This window comes from Polypterus senegalus, chromosome 8 (assembly GCF_016835505.1).
Source record: "Polypterus senegalus isolate Bchr_013 chromosome 8, ASM1683550v1, whole genome shotgun sequence".
NCBI classification, from domain to species: domain Eukaryota; kingdom Metazoa; phylum Chordata; class Cladistia; order Polypteriformes; family Polypteridae; genus Polypterus; species Polypterus senegalus.
In genome coordinates, this window is record NC_053161.1 from 38071980 (window position 1) to 38092182 (window position 20203).

Consider the following 20203-nt stretch of genomic DNA (forward strand, 5'->3'; position numbering starts at 1 on the left):
TGCCTCTATCCGGGATTTACATTACTCAAGTGAGCAATGTCAGGTTTGAGGTCATAGTTTTTCTTTCATGTTAACGACTTCCTAACTAAAAAAAAATGACAAATACACTTTTTTCCGGAACAGGCCGCAACATCTTCCTGAGTTTCCTTTAAATTTCCCCTATAAGAGCCACAGAACGGTCATATCCTTGACTGTATGGTCAGCTAAAAGACAAATTCCTCCTCACGCGGAAACACATACTCCTCCAAGTAAGCAACAGAAGGACAAAACACTTCAACATTGGTGTAAAACTGCATTCGGCTTCACTATTATTTTGGGTTAACTTTATAAAACAAACAGATGTTGAGGCACAGGAAAGTAGCACGCCTTTATCAGAACAAGAGGCTAGTTCATGCTAATAAAGGCAGGAACAATCAGGCACATTCTTCTCATTGTGTATGCTGCCAGGTCTTTCCTAAACCATAACAGCAGCACTGGTAGCTGTACATTGTATCATCTTATTAAAAAATGAACCAACATATACTGTTGTGAAGAAACTTGACTTCAACATTTTCTGTTTATGCTTGTACATTTATCTTGAAAGATGACTGTTGTTGTACGCCTTTATTTTTTTCCTTCTGTTTTTTTCTAGTGAAACCTAAATACTTTTATGTGTATATAATCCAAGCTAAATCTATATGCCAAAATAGAACATATACTATGGATTGACAAAGCCACTTAAAACACTCATCAAGGATGCAATAATTACTGAATATGTTCCCGCCTTGATACAACATGCGTTATTCCCATTTTGATATGGTCAGCGATGGGGTTGATGAAGGTGATGTATAAACTGGCATTAGCACACTAAAATCCAACTGTCCATAGACTATATATTGTAAGCCACTAGGGGACGTACTGCCATCCTAACCCGGACATATACAGGCAGCACACAGGTTCAAGAGAGCACCCGGTTTATTTACAGCAAACACATTAAGCACCAGTCACCAACACAACGGTCCCTTCTTGCCATCAGTCCTTCTCCCTCCACTCCTCCTCAGGCTTTGTCCTCTCTTCCCGACTATGGCCTGCTTATGGAGTGAGGTGGCTCCTTTTTATAGGGCTCCTGGATGGACTCCAGGTGCCTAACAAGCTTCTTCTGGCCACACTTAGGGTATGGCGGAAGCGTGACAAAATAAGGCCCTGGAAAGGTCCATGCATCTCACTGGAAACCAAAGGGGCTGCCCTGTATTGGCCTGGGGGAGAAACTGTCCTGATAATACTCTCTCCCCGGGTCCTTCCACAACTTGGGTGTCCTGGCCATCTATATATATATACATACTAGCTGTGTAAGCCTGTGCTGTAAAAAGCCCGGGGTCCTAGAAACTATTGAAATCGTGAAAAAAAAATTGAAATGTAGAGATGTCAGGTAATTGAATGGAACTGCTCTGGGCATCTCTGTCCAAGGTGGTTTCATTTTGCAAACGTGCTCGCATCATTTGTGCATGAGCGGCTAAGCAACATCGACTCCACGCTGTGCCGCTCACCTCCAAGGCCAAGTGAGCTTTACCCCCGCGCCTCATCGTCGGAGCGATGACGCCAACAATGAAGACCTCAGCTTGTTTCAGCTATGCAAGCAGGGGTTTAAGGCTAGAACACCTCCATCAGCACAGGCAAGCATCACCACCCAGAACCGGTTCGACTCCCAGTTTGCCTTCAACCCCAGGTGATGTATTTTGTGATTGGTGATTCAATCGTAAGAAATTTAAACATCACATGCCCTAATCAGAAATCTTTTGTTTCTTGTTTTCCTGGTTCTCGTGTCCGAGATGTTATGAGACATGCGCCAAGAGTCTTCGAGAAGCACAAGAACAGGGCAGTAGGACCCATTGCAATGGGGTGAAAGACATGAGACACCAACAGTCAGAGATTCTCAAGACGGATTATGCAGCACTAATCAAAGCCACAAAGGAGAGGACCCTGTCTGCAAGAATCTTCATCTTGGGTCCCCTACCTCTCGTTAGAGGATCAAACAAATATTACTGTCGTCTGCTGGGATTAAACACCTGGCTGAAAGGCTTCTCTGAGAATCAAAACATGGGGTTCATAGACAACTGGGACCTCTTCTGGGAGAGGCTGCGTTTCTTATAAAGCGGGATGGTCTGCATCCAAATAGATTCGGCGCCCGGGTCCTCTCCGAAAACATCGCTAAGGTAATTTGTCTCTCTTGACTTGCTATTTCTACTCCTAACCCTTTCCGTAATGCTTTGATAGGACATGATAATTCTTTAACAAAGTCTTCGGCAACAGTGCACTGCATTCCTGCTCTAATAACTAACCTCAATGCATGTACAAAATCTAGGCAGTGCGGCATAAATACGAATGATTTAATTACAATTACACCTTTAGATGAACAATGTATTAAATCTATAAAATCAGATTATAGATTAAATAAAAAATATGCACAGAGCTGCGCTAATAAAAATAACTTAATTTCTATCTCGAATACCCATAACACACATAAAATTCAGCTTTGCTCTTCCGAAACATTATATATGGCTTTGTTAAATGTAAGAGCATTACCCAACAAGACATTTTCCATCAACGATCTTATTAGTGATAGGAAAATTGATTTTATTGCACTGAAACGTGGCTTAGCTCTGATGGCGCGGCTGTTTTAATCAAATCTGCACCTCTGAATTACAGCTTTACTCGTGCGGATCGCCAAGGAAAGAGAGGCGGCGGTTTAGCAAACATTTACTCAAGCCGGTTAAAGTGTAAAGAATTTTGGTAAATTCAAGTCCTTTGAGTATCTTGCTGTTGTTATTCATGGAGTTTCTCAGTTTCTAGTATTGTCCTTGTATAGACCTCCTAAATACAATGCATCTTTCTTTAAGGAATTCTCAGACTTGGTGTCAATTCTAATTACGAACTATGACGCTCTCCTAATAGTTGGTTACTTTAACTTTCATATCGATAAACAGTGTGACCCAAAAGTAAAAGAATTCATGAACCTCCTGGACTCTTTTGATTTGAGACAGCTCGTTAATCAGCCTACGCATAAAGCAGGTCATACGTTAGACTTAGTAATTACTAAAAGACTGAAAGTTGATGTGAAGCAGATCATTGATATTGATCTATCAGACCATTTTCTTTTACTATTAAAAAAAGAAATAATGATAGAAAACATTCATGAGAAGCATATTGTTAAAAAACGCTTTTTTGATTCATCAGCAGCTTCAAAATTTACAAACATTCTAAGCAACCAGTCCGTTTGTAGTGCTAACTACAATAGCGAGGATAATATAAATAGTAAAGTGGAAAAATGTAATACTAAGGTGAGAGCTGCTGCTGACACAGTTGCACCTGAAAAGATAGTTAAAAAATCTTCTAACATTATTATACCATGTGTGGACTTGGCCCGGACACAGACTGGCAGACATGTTGTTTTTCAACCACCACACGTTTATTTACAATATTTACAATTATTAAATTGGTCACACAGACCCAGTTCGGTGCACAATACACCCCAACACACTCAGTCCTGGACACAATGCCTCTCTACGGGCCGCCTCCACACCTCCTCTGTGCTTCGTCCTGCCTCCTCCCGACTCCAGCCCTGAATGAATGGAGACGGCCCCTTTTATACAGTCCCTGGATGAGCACCAGGTGTTCCCGACATTCCTCCCTTGGCCACGCCCCAGCGTGGTGGAAGTGCCGGCTGTCCTTCCAGCAGCTCCCCGGGTGTCTCCCAAAGTCTTCCCGCCAGCACTTCCGCCACACCAGGAACAACAACAGGTCCCCAAGGCATTGGGGCGCCTCCTGGCGGTGACCACGGGCCCCTACAGGCTAGGGCTTCCATGCCTTCAACCCGTGGCCCCCAGAACAACCAGGAAGGCGGCCCCCACGTGATCCAGGGTGGGCTTTGACCCTCTTCCGGTCCCTCACGGCATCCCGGCCGGGTCGTTGCCCCTGGCATCCCTGACACATGGAAGACCCAAAGAGTGTCTGATTTAAAGAGAACATGCCGTAGAGCTGAGTGTAAATGGAGAAAAACTAAACTAACTATCCACTATGAGATATAGAAGGTTAAAATAACAGAATACAATAACACGGTCCATCTTGAGAGGCGCTGCTATTTCTCTAGAATTATAAATAACAATGCTAGTAATCCCAGAGTCTTATTCTCTACAACTGATCGTCTGCTAAACCCAGGTAACTCAATGGAATGCCTCCAGAATACTTCCAGTGAAACCTATGAGGCTATTGCTGTATTCTTCAATCAAAAAATTAATGATATTAGAAATAATATAGTATATCTCCCCAACACTGTGTATCCTCTTAAGCCCCAGTACTCCATTATAAACAAAATTGAATTCTTTCACCAGGATAGATTTACCTGATTTATATAAAATAATTTCTCAACTGAGACCTTCCACCTGCGTCCTTGACCCAATACTAACAAGTTTTTTCAAAGAAGTATCGAGCATGCTAATTGATAGTATTCTTGACATAGTAAACTGGTCATTAGATACGGGGGTCTTCCCAGACTGTCTTAAGACTGCTATAGTTAAACCCCAACTCAAGAAAATTAATCTTGACTCCTCTGCTTTTGAAAATTGTAGACCTATTTCTCGCCTGCCTTTCTTAAGTAAAATTCTAAAGAAGGCAGTCATTATGCATCTAAATGAACACCTCAGTAAACATGCTATTCTTGATAAGTTTCAGTCAGGTTTCAGAACAAATCACAGTACAGAAACTGCACTCGTAGTAGTAAATGACTTGCGGGTAAATGCAGACAAAGGCCATTTATCTGTTCTCATCCTCTTAGATCTGAGTGCCACATTTGATACCATTAATCATAATATTCTTAGAAATTGCCTTAGTCAGTGGGTGGGCCTCTCTGGCAGTGTCTTAAATTGGTTTGAATCCTATCTGGCAGGTAGAAAATTCTTTGTTAGTTGTGGTAATTATACTTCAAAGACATATGATATTCTATATAGTGTTCCACAAGGCTCTATCCTGGATCCTCTGCTGTTTTCGATTTACATGCCTCCATTGGGTCAGATTATCTCGGGGCATAACGTGAACTACCACAGCTATACTGATGACACACAACTGTATTTATCAATAGCACTTGATGACCCGACTCTGTTGTTTCACTAACACAATGTCTTACTTGTGTTTCTGAGTGGATGAGTAGCAATTTTCTCAAGCTAAATAAAGAAAAAACTAGGTAAAGGTAAAGAATTTAGGAGTAGCTGTTGACTGTGACCTGAATTTTAAATCGCATATTAATCAGATCACTAGGACAGCATTTTTTCACTTAAGAAATATAGCAAAAGTTAGACCTCTTATATCATTGAAAGATGCTGAGAAATTAGTTCACGCTTTTGTTTTCAGTCGACTAGATTGCTGTAATGCACTCCTCTCAGGACTACCCAAAAAAGACATTGATCGACTGCAACTAGTGCAGAATGTAGCTGCTAGAATCCTAACTAGGAAAACAAAATCCAAGCACATTTCTCCAGTTTTGATGTCACTACACTGGTTGCCTGTGTTATTCAGAATTGACTTTAAAACACTGTGTATGGTTTACAAAGCCTTAAATAATCTCGCTCCATCTTATATATCAGAGTGTCTGACATCTTATATTCCAAATCGTAACCTTAGATCTTCAAATGAGTGTCTGCTTAGAATTCTAAGAGCTAAACTTAAAAGAAGTGATGAGGCGGCCTTCTGCTGTTATGCACCTAAAATCTGGAATAGCTTGCCAATAGGAATTCACCAGGCTGATACGGCGGAGCACTTTAAAAAAAACTGCTAAAAACACATTACTTTAACCTGGCTTTCTCATAACTTCATTTTAATTTAATCCTGATGTTCTGCATATTCAATTAATTATCATTACTATTCATGGTGGCTCCAAAACCCGTACTAACCCCTACTCTCTCTTTTGTTCTTTTTCCGGTTTTCTTTGGTGGCGACCTGCGCCACCACCACCTAATCAAAGCACCATGATGTCCCTACATTCATGGATTAACAGCCAGAAGTCCACATGACCATCATCATCAAGTCCTTCCATTAGAACTCTGAATACAAGGACTGATCATTTATGTTAGGTAGAATGCCTAGAGGGGGCTGGGCGGTCCAATGGCCTGGAACCCCTGCAGATTTTATTTTTTCTTCAGCCATCTGGAGTGTTTTTTGTTTTTTCTGTCCTCCCTGGTCATCGGACCTTACTTTTATTCTATGTTAATTAGTATTCTCTGATTTTAATTCTTATCTTGTCTTTTTTTCTTTATTCATCATGTAAAGCACTTTCAGTTACATTATTTGTATGAAAATGTACTACATAAATAAATGTTGTTGTTGTTGTTGTTGCTTGACAGATGCATCAAACCACTCACAAATGCATCAAGAAGGTTCTGAGCAAACAGTAGCATACACATTTTGAAACTTCTCATTAGTGGAAGCATATGATGTAAATTGGTTACAGAGGATTGAATATGACATTTAATATACACCTGGGCTACAGAGTATTGAATATAGAATTGCATATAAACATAGAATTAATATAAACTTGGCACTTAGAACACAGAATACCAAGGAGAAAACACTCATTACTGAACTATTAGTAATCTTGTATTGCTAAAGAATGATATATATGATATATATGCAATAAGATGCTGCAGATGTTCTACCAGATGGTTGTGGCCCTCTTCTATGCGGTGGTGTGCTGGGGGGGGCAGCATAAAGAAGAAGCACGTCTCACGCATGGACAAACTTGTTAGGAAGGCAGGCTGTATTGTAGGAATAAAGCTGGACAGTTTAACATCTGTAGGAGAGCGACGGGCACTAAGCAAACTTCTGTCAATCATAGAGAATCCACTGCATCCACTGAACAGTGTCATCTCCAGGCAGAGGATTAGCTTCAGTGACAGACTGTTCTCACTGTCCTGCTCCACTGACAGACTGAGGAGATCGTTCCTCCCCCACACTATGCGACTCTTCAGTTCTACCCGGGGGAGTAAATGCTAACATTATTCAAAGATTATTGTCTGCTTTTACATGCATTTTTATTACTCTTTAATTTAATATTGTTTTTTGTATCAGTTTACTGCTGCTGGATTATGTGAGTTTCCCCTTGGGATTAATAAAGTATCTATCTATCTATCTATCTATCTATCTATCTATCTATCTATCTATCTATCTATCTATCTATCTATCTATCTATCTATCTATCTAGCCAGAGCTTAATGATTTGATGTTCAGATGGTCTTTAGTCCTCCAAAAAAGCAGTCATTCTAACTCATCTGAATGTTTCCCAGTACTGTCCTATTTTTAAAGGTGCTGGAATAAAATACCTCTCTCTCTTTTCTTTGAAATCTGTCATTTCAGCCCCCCGTTACTGCTGTTAGGTCTTATGTACTTATGACAACTATTACTTCCTAAGACTCCCAGGAGAAAATACCTCTTTAATGAGACAAAAAATATTACTATTCTTCAGCAATTCCCACTTAAACCCGTCCCCATGTTTTCATTTTATTCAAACTTTTTGAGATCATATTGGGTTACAACATCTGGTTTTCTTCTATTAAATACTTAATGCAGCCAAAGTAACATCTCTTCACCCTTGCCACTGGCTATTTTATGTAAATATTTGGGCATTGACATCTCATGTTACTGCAGAACTCAGTACTTTAAAATGACTTATGAGTTTTCAAAAATGTTAGAGTCTCTAGCCTTCTAGTCTTCTCTCTCGTTTTTTCATTTCAGTTTAGCAATTATCAAAATAAATATAGTTCCCCATTTTAATTTTGTTAGCATAATGCGACCTCAACCCCCTGTAAAAATTGGTCAAATGTTAGAAGTTCCATTAAATATTTAACTTTGGCAGAGATATGTTTGTCAGACTTAAAACCATTCTACTTTGTGTTAATTCTGCAACTGCCTGATTTCTCCTTTCAACCAATGCCTATCTTGGTTGTCTATTAAAGAAAATATAGAACCCTCCAGACCTCTTTGTATCTTTCCTTTCACTAACTTAAAATTAAGGCATGCTCTTCAAATCTGCACCCAGTAGTTTTATACCACCTGAGTACATACCACATGATGGAGAGATACCTAGACTTTTGTCCAACTTGGCACACAAACACCCTAAAGTATGTCTCTGAATGCTGGAGACAACCCGTCTTCTTTCCCCTTTTGACAGGATGGGCAATGTGACATTCAAGGATTTCTTTAATGAAACTAGTCACAAAATGTTCCAACCACCAAGGTCCAATGCATCTCTTCCCGTTTTCTTTTTCTTTATATCTTCTGCTTAGAACTGTTTTTGGGTAGGGACATTCAGTTGTCCTCCCCAATCCCCTTCTAACTTTACCTTTGCTTTCTCTCTGTCTTCTGCCATGAAACTGATGGCAGTACTATAAATGATTTTGTAAAAAACCTCATATCAGTCTTTTCAAGTTATTTAATACTCTCTTAATATGGCAATATGATAGTCTTTCATTTAGTTCCATTGTCAAAAGTATTTGTTCCCCCTCAAAAACCCAAACTACCAAGACACAGTCAAGTTTATTTTATTACTTGTTTATTATGTCATGGCTCTGGACCCTGATCCTTAATGCCATCTATGCCAAAGAATGTGCCAGGTACTTTTATACATACAATCTAGGAGTACTTCGACTAATGCCTCAGACCTCAATCTTTTCTATTAGCATCATTTCCCTTATGAGAAGTATTTCTTCTTTGGGACCTCTCCACTTTTTCTTTTTCTTTTACACAACTTATTCTTTTTTTGGCACAGAAGCCACAAAAATTACATTAGTCTTACACTAATTTTCCTCCTGATTTCTCTCTTTTTTTACTCTCTGCAAACTTCTTTTCTGAGCTCTACTTGAGCTTTCAGCAGTTAAGATCAATGAGTCATCTGGCATTAACATCAAGAAGTGGTTCTCCATAGTCCAGGTTATCCTTGTTCAAATCTTGACCCTTAAGGTCTGTTCTTGTCTTTTGCTTCCCACTGATTTCCAGTTTTCCTTTTCTGGGACATATTGATTGTACTGTGTATCTCTTCTTAATTTGTTCAGCCATGTCAAGGCATCCTTACAATTTCATCTTTTACATGGCTTGGTTCAATGTGAGGAGAGGAGGCAGGGCAGAGGCATCACCTGGGGGGGAGTGTTGTTTTTTTGCATTGATAATTTTTATTCTAAAATTGTTCTTAATAAAAATTGCTTCATAAAAAGAGCAGTAAAGTTTATTTTTGTATAGATTTCATGGAGCTGAAAAAACAATAGAAGTATTTTAATTTTGTTAAATTTTACCTTAAAACAAATTTACAGGATTTTGATTATTTGAAAAACGGCCTTATGTTAAATTATTACCAGCTTTATTTTGGAAAAAAAGTATATATCTAGTTGTATCAGAGATTCGAAATTAACTGTGTAAATATTATTTCCAAAGCTACAGATGTAATTGCTTTAGAAAGGTGGATTTTGTACTAATATTCCTTAAAGAACAGATTAATCTTTTTAAGCAAACTATTTTCAAAGCTGTATTCTTGTCAAGAAATTTCATTTAAGTATATTTAGTGTATTTTTCAGTATAATATATTATTGGAACTACTGTAGATGTTTACAAAGTGTAAAAGTAGTTACAAAAAACTATAAGTATTAGTATTATCATGCATATGTGAATAGGGGACATCTTAAGGACTCCTCAAGTTGTGACATTTCCACCACAGACAGTAAGATGGCACCTTCATTGACTACCTGCTCTTTTTTTATCTGCAGTTCTATGATTGTTCCCAAGAGGACCAGTGACCCAGTTCCACCTTGTCCCTGTAGCCCCACCCTTTCTGGCCCAGAAGTCATTGTTCAGTCTGGAACCAGCTCTGAAGGAAGTCAGAGCGTCCTCGATGACCATAAGGAAAATTTGTTTATTCTGCGCCCTTATATGCTTGTTAGTTTTTTGTTTTTTTTTTACATAAAAGGCACATTTCTCTTGGGGTCCCAACACTTCTTTTGTTGTAATATTCTTCTTTTTACACCCTGAACAATGGCATAGTCTACAGAATGGAGCAACAACAACCTTAATTCAGTATCAGAAAGGTGATAAGAGGGATAGAAGAACAGCTTTGGCCACTACAAATCCAGGATGGAGGCCAGCGTATGGAGTTTGCGGATGCAGAGATGTGACAAATTGTATGGGACAGAGCCATGGGTCCTGCACAGTTATAATGATCTAATATATTGGGTGGCCAAACACTAGGTTGAGACATGTCTTCCACTACTGATCTCTTGCCCTTTCAAGATAGAGATCTGTAACTTGGCACACAGTCATATTCTGGGAGCACATTTTGGGTACAGACTTGGAACAACTGCTGCCAAATCAGCTCTGGCCTCCTGTTGGAAATCACCAGAACCTCTTTCTGCTAATACTTTGAAGGTTTCTCGTCTCAATCTTACCTGATTAGAGCTCTAAGCAGCTAGGATTAGTGGGGCATCTGGGAATAAATAAGGCAAAATAGAATCAACTAGCAGATACAGTACAGCACCAAATATCTATTCATCCATGTTGATAACTGAACTATGGGATGTGGGGTCCCTTGGCCAGTGGTGCCTCTTCTGTTTAACTTAGTCAGATATGGCATTTTGTTCATCATAGAATAAGGTGAAGAAATAGGGTGAGGAAGGGAGGATGGAAGGACATCAGTGGGGTTTTCACTTTCTTTTTATTTTTCTCTTTACATAACTGAATGAATAGTGTTTTATTAGGATAATTGTTATTGTATAACTGTATTTGATTGGTTCTCGATAAGCACTTGATCACAAAAAAAAGTGACAAACAGCTTTATTTTAGGGGATGCCCTAAATATATTAAAATCATAATTATTCTAATAATGCTTAGTATTACTATTAATATTAATAAATTCTATTATTTGTCTAATTGTTACTTTTAGGTGCTTTTCCAAATATGTGTTAAATATGAAGATGTCCTGGCTGTTTATTGCTTTATTTCACACAAACAAGATAGCAGCTTTTTAAAATATATCCTCATCTTTTTGCTGTAGCAACTTATTTAAATTTGGAAAATTCTTAATGAGAAAGTAAATGTGATATTGTAGATTAAATCTGAATTATATGATAAAGTTTCACTACTACAATAAACCCTATGAATCATAACTGATATTGTATATTCTGACCTAATCATCTGATGTGTTAAACATAATTTAAGTTAATAAATATTGGTTACTTAAATTAATTCTAAAAAATTAAGAAAATACTTTGAAATCAATTCTGTTATCCAATCCTGGTGGTAAGTGCCAAAAAACGTGCATTGAATTTCTTCATTATAGAGTCTCTAATTAGGGAATCTCATTCAAGTTAGTGGGAAAACACATGGAACTGGAGTTAAGAGTTAAATATTATGTTGTCTTCAGTGGAAAAGGATCTGAGTTCATTGTAGATCTAATATGTTTTTCCTTACAACTAGACTGTAAGGCTAAATTGCTTCTGTTTTTATGTATCTTAGTCACAGTACTGTAAGTACCTTTAAGTTGAAGCCAATCATTTCTTTGACACTGTTTGTTTTTGCAGATATCTTATGATCATGTTAGAAGATGCATACATTTCACATTGATAAGCATTAAAATCTGCATTTGGTGTGGCAGTGAAATAAAAAAATATTGATGTACTGGATAAAATACGATATTAAAAAAATACAAGAGAGATGCAAATGTCAATACAAAAATGGTTGTGATACGCATGTAAATGTAAACGTATATGAATCATACTGAGAGTTTTGATTTATTTAACCTTGACAACACTGCATGGGATTGATCAGGAACCACAACGGGTAATTCCATAGATAAAATGATAATTAAAAATTAAGAGGTTTTGACAGTGGCAGCTAATATGAAGGGGTTAGTGATTTTAAGGCTGTTTTCTGATTATAAAAGCTACTTAATTGTGACTAGTCTTGCTTACTGCTTATTTGTCTCTGGATGTACCTAATTGATTGTAATTTTTTCCTTGATTCACATGAAAGTGCCTCATTCTCTGTATTAAATTGGAGTGTATTTGGTTGGATGCAGACTAATCAGCTTTTTATGCAGGCTCCTCTTTGAATATTAAGATGGCCACATATTTCGTAGGCTTCAATAACCAAAATTCTCTGCAGCACAAGATTCAGAACACAGTAAGAAACTGACAGGGTGTTTTTTTTAATTAATTATTTACATATTTTTATGCTCCTTGATTTATTGTAGTATAATGCAAGGGAAGGTAGGGGTGGAATGGGTTTTAATTTAACTTCTATAACATTTATCAATTCAGGTACTATTTTACTTAATTCAAGAACTGTTGAGTTTTGTCTTAAGTGACATATATGAAGTATTTAGTATCTCCAAGTTAGGCAATACTCAAAAGTAAACTTTTTAATATGTTTATTAAGCTTCCACAAGAAATATTACCTAGTAAAATTTAGAGGAAAAAAACGCTTGTTTATTACAAGGCTGGAGGAGTATATGTTCCACTTTTGTTAAAATGCCTCTCGGGAAAAAAGTCTTCACTGAAACATCTTTGTAAATCTACTTTTTTTCTTTTTTAGTTTTTATAAGCGCAATTCACGCCTGGAGATAGCATTTCTTTTCAAGCGCTGATTACTAAAATTAGCATATAGCATTTAATATATGATTACATAATTAATTATAAAACAACAACTATTATGCATTGGGTAATAAATAATTAGCACCCTGCATGTGAAAAACAGTTGAAACAGGTGCATAATGAGCCCATGGAGCAGTAGCTCAAAGGAAACGAACCAGGGCAAATCTTGGAAACTCCTGCTCAACAAACACAAATTACATGCTGATTCCAGCTTGTTTTTCTTTGCCAGTGTCTAAACATTGTAAAAATAATATGTCTTTTTCTCAGGAAATGACTAGTTTAAATCAACCTTTTTGTTTTATATGATAATATGTTTCTTCCCCGAAAAGGAAAACTCAAATATCCTTTCTTTGCAAAACAAAGGGCTGCATAAGCCAGCATTTTCTGAATGAGCACAAAATAACTTTAATGTTTTTCTCAGTCCGTGGTAGATCAGATGTCTTGTACAAGTGCATAAAGTGCATCACTTGTTGTTAACTGCAGTTTTCATGATTTGTGAATTCAAAAAGAACCTTAATACATATTTTATTTTTATCTCCTGTAATTTACTTTTTTATATAAACTACAAAGAAAGGCCTAGCGGAATTCTGTCTTTCATTGATTGATGCGTTTAGTTATTTATTTTCTGAGTGAACTTTTCTGGGAGGCCACAGTCTATACAAGCAGCATCCATTGGTAACCCCGACAATCACTCATTCGGGGTCAATGTAGAGCCTCTAGTCAACTTATCTGCCATGTATTTGGAATATTGGAGAAAACAGAGTATTGAAGAAAACAAAAGGAGGTAGATGTAATCTCAAATAATGTTTGATTTGGCTATTGCTCCAATGGACTTTGGAGCTATGAAGTAGTAGTGTTGACTACCATGCCATTCAGAATTGCATTTTTGAATTAAGAGTAAACCCTATAACATTTTCTACAAAAAATAAGTAAAGTATGTATTTTAACAACATTTCAGGAGACAAGATGCTAGAGGTTTCTCCAAAATTGTTCCTGTTTGTCTGTACTCTTTCAATGTAGTACCTTGCTACAGTATACAGTGGATTCAGAAAGAATTCAGGTCCCTTAACTTTCTGCACAATTTATTGTGTTGTAAATTAATTTTATATAGATCAATTTTCCATTTTTGCACATCTCTCTACAGTCAATAACAATACAGTGAAAACATGTATATATTCATAGCCTTTGCTATGGCACTCCAAATTATGGTCTGGTGCATTCTGTTTGCTCTAATTACCCATGAAATATGTCTTGACTGGAGTCCACTTGTGGCAAGCTGAATTGATTTGGCATAGTTTAGAATGTATATACAGTAAGTTCCCACAATTCATTCTACATGTCAGGGCAAATACCATGCCATGACGTCCAAGGAACTCATTACAGAACTCTATGATAAAACTGTGGTGACACAACTACCATTTCTAAAGCTCTGAGTGCTCCCAGGAGCACAGAGGACTCAAAAATTGTGAAAGAGAAGAAGTTTAGAACTGCCAGGACACCTAGATTTAGGTATCAGGCCACACTGAGCAAAAAGGGCCATGGTCAGGAAGGTGAACAAGAACTCAACGGTCATTCTAACAAAGCTTCCTTTGCTGAGGAAACTTGTCATCTCAGCAACACTCAATCAATCAGGCATTTGTGGCAAAGTAGCTAGACATAATTACAAGACATATGAATAAAATATTCTCTGGTCTGAACTCTTTAGACAGAAATCCAAGCACTATGTCTGGTGAAGTCCAGACACTGCTCATCACCTTCCTAATACCATCCCTATGGAAAGCATGGTGGTGACAGCAATATGCTATGAAGGTATTGCTGAGCTGCAGTAACAAGGTGACTGGTCAAAACTTAAGGAAGGGTGAATGCTGCTAAATACAGAGAGGTTCTTAAAGAAAACCGGCTCCAGAGTGCAGGCAACCTCAGACTGGGGCGATGGACTACCTTTCAGCACGACAGTGTCCCAAAGTATACAGTCAGGACATCAGTGGAGTGGCTTTGGGACAAGTCTCTGATAATCCTTGAGTAGTGCAGCCAAAGCACCAACTTCCACCGCATGTGTGGAGAGAGACCCGAAGATGGCAGTTTACAGATGCTTCCCATCTAATCTAATGAAACCTAAGAGGATCTGCCAGCTAAAAATGGATAAACTGCCCATATTCAGGAGTGTCAGTCTTATAGAGACCTGCTCACAGAGACTCAAAGCTGTAATTGCTGCCAAAGGGGTTTCTACAAAGTTCTGTATAAGGGTCAGAATAATTATATGAATGAGATTAGATGAGATGATTTGAATTTTTGAAAGTTTTTTCACTTTATCAATATGGGTCATTGAGTATAGAGTGATGGGCAAAAAAACGCTAAAGTTAATTTAAGATAAAATCTATACAATAAACTGGGCAGAAAAGGAAGAATTTCTGAATACTTTCGCAATCCACTGTATGTTTGTTCTAAATCATAATGAACTTTGATTTCCCCAGATATTTAGGATGAAGTTACTCACAGCACTTCTATTGTTCACCTTCAAGTACCAATGCTCAGACTTTACTTAAACACCAACACTTGAAATCTGTGAAGCTTATTTACACTGGGTTCTTTTTGTTCATTACTGTAAGATCAATGTTAATAAAAACTTTTCAGCTTAAAGAATTAGTATTTTCTGCGGTGGGCTGGCACCCTGCGCCCTGTGTTGGCTGGGATTGGCTCCAGCAGACCCCCGTGATCCTGTAGTTAGGATATAGCGGGTTGGATAATGGATGGATGGATGGAATTAGTATTTTTAATCATATATATTCAGTTTTGTGGAAGCCATAATCAATAAAACAACCACTTTTTTTTACTAAAAAAAAGTTGTATGTTATAAGTATAGGACAAAATGAATTTATTTTATTTTTTTAACTGTTTTTCTTTCCTACATAATCACCTGTTATAGAAGCACAACTGAACAGCAGGTAAAGTCAATTTGAAAATCATGTTTCAATTCTGCCTGGTATATCTTCACTTTGAAGTCTAACTTCTCCTCTAGTGCCCTTGTGCCTTTCTTGTGTGTGCCAGTTTTCTGTGACAGTAAAATGTTATACTGTTTTGTTATTTTGTCACTATTCCATTATGTTTTGGTTCCACTGGTTTAAAACAGAAATATAGAGCCAATTACAGCAGTAATCGCCTCAGTGAATGTAAGCAGCTTATTCTAATGACATAAAGGATTTTATACAGTATGTTGTTGGCCTTTTAAGAATATTATTTGCGTGCTTTCCACCCCAAACAAACAGACAAAGAAACCTTGAACTTTTCTACATAAATTCAAGAAGTCTAGGGTCAATATTCCTTAATACCACTGCGAAAATATAAATAAGCCTTGTGTACAGTATACATATTATTTTTTTTATGTGCTCTTAATTAAGGTTTGCATCTATTTTTTTAAAATAGTGTATTTTCTGTGGCTGTTTCTACATGTTAAGAAAAATTATAGAAATTGTGTGTATGTTTGTTTTGTTTTAATTATCTTTTTCATTTGTTTTTACTGTCTTCTACATGTAATTAACAATTTGAATATTGTTTGTACATATCAAAACAGTGGCAAATTGTTTCCTCACAGCTCCAGTAGCCTTTATTTAAATCAGCTTCAGCAGCCCAGTCACTGTGAAGAGTTTGCTTGCTCCCCTTGTTTTTGTGTTTGCTTTCTCCAGGTTCTCTAATTCCCTCCTCCATATTGATGAAAACAAGTTAGGTTAAATTTCAGCTCTAAATGTCTTACTATGAAATTGGTTGTGTCTGAGAGCGTTGCAATGAGCCATTCTCTGTGAAGAACAATTCCCTGTCATTTGTTTGATGGTGGCAGAATACGATGCAGCCCATTATGATTCTGTAATGAAATGAGTGGATATCAATAAATATGTTGTCACGCATGTGTGCCAGAGGGTCGCCTTCCAGTCTCACCATCTAGGGATGTGAGGGGGCACTGTCACTAAAAGTCTTGTCTCCTTTTTCCCCTCAAGAAAATTCATTGAGGATAACAAAGCAAGGAAGCCTGCCCCCTTCTGGTCCGCTCAATACAAAATGGAAATGCTCCTGGAAGGTGGAGTTTCATTTCAGAACTGACCTTGATACGAGAAAGAGAGAAAAGAAAGAAAGTGGGACCTGGGGAGATCAACGATTCAAGGGAATCCCTAACAAAGAGCACCTATGAACTGTTGTTTTCTTTACCTTTTCTTATTTATTTGTTGGAATTAAACAAGGTTTTACTCGGTTGGCACACAAGTTTTTCAGTTTTGACATACCTCATCATTTGCCTCACTACCATATATATATATATATATACATATGTATATGTATATATACACTCTATATATAAAAAGATTAGCGAAATGATGTGACATTTCCATGTAATAGTCATTTTTCATCTAAACCATACATCATATAGTATACATCTATAAATCATATTTTTCGTCTTTATTAGGAGAATACAACAGTGATACTACTCATGTCAATACAACCAAATTAATGTGTATATGTCAAACAAAATAACTTATATACATCTGCTTCACTAAAAACTATAGTAGTTCAGTTGTGTGTTACCCGTCAACAAATAAAATCTATGTAATGGCACACAGTTATAAAATGTAAAGCTGCATAAACATTCAATTGCCGACAAAATTATGACTGGTGATCATGCAGGAAAAGTCGTATTCCTTCTGCATATTAAGTCAGAGACTGGCAATACTTCAGCAAGTAGATTACCATTTATCTTGCATAGACGACAGTTTCCAATGGTTTTAGCATTTTCTATGATTAAAAATAAATCTCAGGGCCAGAGTTTTGACCTTATTGGAATACGGGACCTGGAATTTGGAAACTCAATCCTGTTGGTGACCGTGGCCACTGCCAGGGGGAGCTTGGACAATCCCAGATTCTTGGACTGCAGCACTTCTACCATACAAGGAAGTGCTGCCGGAAGAGAACCCGGGCGCACCGGAAGTGATTGTGGGTGCCCATGCAGCACTTCCGCCACACCAGGAAGTGCTGCAGGAAGAGCGTCAGGGAGCACCTGAAGCACATCCAGGTGCATTATAAAAAGGGCCGCCTCACTCCATTCGGTGAGCTGGAGTCGGAAGGTGTAAGACAGAGCTTGCGGGAGAGGAGTGAAGGTGGCTGAAGGAGAGAAGAAGGGAAAAGGAAAGAAAAGACTTTTGAGCTATTTATGCTGGTTGGTACATTGTGTGTTGCTGTGTTCAGAAGACAACAATAAACGTGTGTGTTTCTGGGACGTTTGCCTTGTGATCTGTTTGTGTCCCAGCTGAATCATCACAATATATATATGTTAAGGCTGGAAATCAATTAAAAAAATGAACTAATTAATTGCATCATTGTATGTAATTAATTTTGATTAATGGCACCTAATATTTTAACATGTAATCATAAAATAAGTATTTAAATCATGAAGTAAATGCACACTGAATCACAAAAACAATGTGGAATCAACACAAAGTAATTGAAAAAAATGGCATAGTTTAAACTTAAACAATGACCTTAAATCTGAACAAAATTGAACAAGTACAACCTGATTTTGAATGCCTTCCTAAAACATAAGTTGTAAAGAAGTTACTAAAAAACAAGGCCAATCTATTATAAGCACATACAAAAATAACAAATAAGAAGCAAGTCAAGAACAGAGGAGAGTGGCGATCAGGAATATGAGAGGCAAGAGATTGTACAGTGGCCAAGCTGACCAGCCATCCCAAGAGGTAGTTAGGATCTAATTAACTGGAGATGGGGCCTGAGGGCATTTATTATTCCAAGAAAATTACTAAATTGTTTTGTCTTTATATTGGTTGCCTTTATCTCTGTTTAGGTTCAGAGTCAGCTGATGAGCACTCAACAGTTAATTTATATACAGTCATAAAGCTTCAGGCTAGGTTTTGAAAGTGCTCCAGGTGCAAGGTCATTTGTTAATGCTGTTCTCATAGATCAGCAAATCCTCAGGCAGAAACAAACTAAGACTCTTACCTTTGATAAAATTTAAAATTATGACCAGCAACCTCACATATTTGCTTTTGATTCCAAAGTGCTAACCAAAATGATTAATAATTTGTCAAAAATTAAGTTAATGGATATTCATGTCTATTCATTTTTTTACTGGGAGACCAGTTGTTAATTTTTATCGCATTATAATTATGTACAATGCAGAAAACAACACTGGATAGCATGCCTAAATTTATGGGTAATAAAAATGTTTTCAGTGGTTCTGAAAGTGGTCAGGAAACGACAGCATGTGTGCTACAAAGATATGCTGTACTCCAATTCATTCTTTCAAAAAAATGTTAGTCAGATATCAAAGTTACATATTCAGACAGCAGGAAAAATAACATGACACTTATTTTCTAATGAAATTACAAGGGGAGAATTAAATACATCCCTCAACAGCAAATCAGGGCAACATGGCTGACGTTTTACAGACACAGACTTTTAAATGACATTGACTCTAATTTTTTACCAATAAAACTAAGCACTGTGCCTAAAGCTATAAGCTTTGAAGCTAAAAATGGACAGTTTGTTATGTTTTAACAAACTGTAGCTGAAACTGTCTATTATACCGTATATATTATCTCAATCCTAAATGGTACAGAGTGCAAATACAGCACAAAGGCATAGACTTTGAAGCTAAGGGAACAGAAAGTCTTTAATATAGAATACAATGAATCTAATCCAGATTTTCAAAACTGTCAAAGGCATTGACAAAGCTGATGCAGCAGAATTATTCCATTTACATTTATCTTAATGAGATGACTTGTCTTCTCTTGTTTGTAAGAGGTTTGTTGGTAGTGTTTTATAAATAAGAACACTGTAGGTATTGATGACTCAGTGCCACATGTTTGAAACCATGACTTCAAGTTATAATTATCTTGGTAATTTAGGACAAGCTTGAGTTAGCAGTCTAAATATAAAATGAGAAAAGATTTACTCTGGATATCTAATTTAACCTGTGGAAAAACAATGACAAAGAATAAAAAAATGACATGTCACACATGTGCATCAGAGGATCGCCTTGCAGGTTTATTGGATGTAAGCAATACCAACTCATTTGGCAAGACAGGGGGTACAGTCACTGTTGTCTCTTTTGTCAAGACATGAATTTTGCAAATCACTGGAAACATTTTTTTTGTACAGGCTGTTGATAGCACCAGGCAGATACTCAAGATTTTTCAGTTCCCACATTCATGCTCTGAACCGCCTGTTGTATTTTATAATGACATATGATTCTGAGATCTGGGGCTTTGCAGAACAGTGGAGTAAACTAAATCACTGGTTGTTCAAACAACCATGAAGATGTGAGCTTTTATAACATACCCTTCTTGAAGCATCTGTTCAAAAAATGAATGACTGAGGCCTTAAGGGATGCACATGTACAGCAACAATGCTTAGAGTATGCCAAATAATGTTATTAAGTGGCCCGATTTGTTCCAAGAAAATAATTCCTATACCATTGTATAGGATGGATTAATGGGTTCTTCTTCTTTATACCAAATGTTAACCCTATCATATGCATTTCAAAG